We start from the raw sequence: 3,029 nt of genomic DNA on the forward strand, positions 1-3,029 counted from the left end.
AGGGGAATCTCAATATTGAAGCTAGAGTTATCTTCAATCCAAACCTAAGGTAAGGGTGGGATTCTTTCATGCTAAAGGGATGTATGATGATGTTTTGGGTGAGATTTAATTGTATGTTGCATCCATGGAAGTTGTGTGTAGAGATGTTAGGGTTTATGAACAAATGCATGATTTTATGATTTGAAATGTGTTTTAATTGATGTTTGATGATGTTATGATGTTAGAAGATCCATAATATGTGTTGTATTCGTGGTTATAACATGTATTTTGTTGTTGTTCGTGATGTTTGGTGTTTTCAAACTTGATTGGGTTGAGTTTAGGGGTTTTGGGATGGGTTTTGTATGCTGTTTTCTGTGTTTGGGATTTTTCTGAAAATCGCCAGTTCGCGCCACGAACCCTTGTTGGCGCCGCGAACCTCCTGGCAGAAACTTGGGAAGTTTTGGTTCACTCAGTTCGCGCCGTGAACCCTCGTTGGCGCCGCGAACTGCTTGGCAGAAACTTAGGAATATTTGATTCACTCAGTTCGCGCCGCGAACCTTGTTGGCACCGCGAACCCTGTAACACCCCAATTCTACCCAAAGCATTTAGGCAAGAAAATATCAGAGTATTAAAATTTCATACAACACAATTAGGATGTTACACTAAGTAACCAAACAAACACCTAGGAAACAAACGGACATCAGCGATGCCAAAAGCATACAACACCTGCCAATAAAATGATACATAACACACGGAAGATATGAACATATATATATATACGTATAGCTCTCACTCTCAAAGAGGAGTTTTCCAAAATAAAGTGTTTACAATACACAATGGCACGTTATCACATATACATGTTCAAAAGAGTCATATACAAATAAATAACAACAGACTCCCGACTACCCAGTGTTACATATCAGAGCGACCGACAAGACCAACTGGAGAACTACCTCTTCCAAAAGACTCCCAAAGCGGCTAATCTGCAGGATGCCACTCAAGCATCAAATCAGCAGAAGGGTGAGAATATAATTCATAATGAAAAGCATGACAAATATAGTAATGCCAACAAGTATCATCAAGAATCATACAACAAGGTAATCCACTCATTTAACCACAATCGATATATAAGTAATACTACACATGAATGATAACATAAATTATAAAGACGGACAATGATGAATGAGACTCGACTATGCATATGCATGTGGTACCAAATCCGGAGTAAACTCCTCCTTGTCATTATGACAAATACACCTTGCCGAGCATTATGCTGGGACTTTATTCCACTCAGGAAGTCCGCAGGCTGTCGTCACCGAGCATGTAGCTCCCACTGATGACCTCTTGCCACTCAGGCTAATATACCGTTACCGAGCATTAAGCTCCTACTGGTAACCAATGCCCGCAGGCCACCTGTTAATAGCATTCCGCCATTAACGTATTGAAATGTTATGCTGTGCAAATACATGACTCTATTACATGACAACAACATCATCAACAATATAACACGGTCACATACTCACGTTACACCGTTTATATTCTATCCAAAAGGATACATCACCAATTAATAACATCGTTATCAATTACATCACACCATAATTACCACATGGGCATTAATAAGCACACAACACACATTCACCGTCAAAACATACTAGCCACATTGGCATAAATGATCGCATAATTGCATCACATCAAATTAATATTGGCCATTGGCCCACAACTCCATCAATACATCATCAACAAGTTGTAATAACAACAATTCAACAATGATAATACATCATTCTCATAACAACAATTACTTACCATAAGGCCACACATCATGTTAATAACAAACAACCAAACATCGTCAGATATCAAGAATGAACATTCATTAATACATAACACATCATCATGATTTATCATGCACTAGTTCACAAAACCATTTATGAAAATCAACCAACCACTACTACATCCTACATCATCATATAGAGCATGGAAATAGCTTCCGAACGTTTCAAACAACACATAAAACGAACACCCGAGTTAAAAGATACGACCTTTCAAAGTTTGGAAAACATAAACATACTTCATAAGTTAACCCTACATAGTTCTATCACTAAATCCTAATAAAAATAATAGGATACTACATCCTATGAATAATTTCATTAAATCATAGTATAGTTCATTGCGTTAGCTTTCCAACGCTTCGAACGGCGACAAAATCGGAGTTACGGTTCAGGAGTTACGAAGTTTCAAAGGTTTGGAAAAACAGAAAATGCTGTTGGCCGCTTGAGCTCCGCTCAGCGGACCCAGCCAGAAGCGAGCCAAAGAAAACTCCGCTCAGCGGACCCCCTTCCGCTCAGCCGACCTGCGGAAACCCAGAAAAAACCAGCACGAACCAGAACTGTTCTAATCCCCTTATACCCACCAAAACCACTCCAAAACATCATTATAACACCAATACAACACATACATACCATAGAAACAACCTAACATCAAACTTTTCATGGTTGATTCATCAATATTTCTCAAAACCTAACATTTTATTCAAACTCAATCAAGCCATGGAAATGCAAAAGAAAGCATGATCAATCACCATAACACAACAAGGACATGATTCTATACAAAATACCAACCAAGACATGTTTGAATCTTGCTATGTCATGAAAACATCACAACTTCTTACAAAACAAGCAAGAATGGAAAACATGGAAAGGATGAAGAAGATGAACAAGAACAAAAACAAGAACAAGACTATAAGAATCATACATCCAAGATAAATTAGATTCACCCCCTTACCTTGGTTTGATTCTTCATCTTCTCCAAAATCCCCTTCTTCACTTTCTCTCCATCTTTGCTCTTCTTCTTTCTCTCTTCCCTTTCTTTCTCTTCTTTTTCTTTCCACCCTTTTTCCTTTCTCACAAATATCTCTTTCTTATAAAGAAAATATCTACCCCGCGGAAATGACCAAAATGCCCCTACGCTCAAATATCGTTCAAACGCCCCCAAAACGCGGAATATTACCTTAATAATATTTCTAGTATCAAAAATATGAAAACCTTCAATTAAAT

This window comes from Vicia villosa, unplaced genomic scaffold (genome assembly GCF_029867415.1).
Source record: "Vicia villosa cultivar HV-30 ecotype Madison, WI unplaced genomic scaffold, Vvil1.0 ctg.001102F_1_1, whole genome shotgun sequence".
Lineage (NCBI taxonomy): Eukaryota > Viridiplantae > Streptophyta > Magnoliopsida > Fabales > Fabaceae > Vicia > Vicia villosa.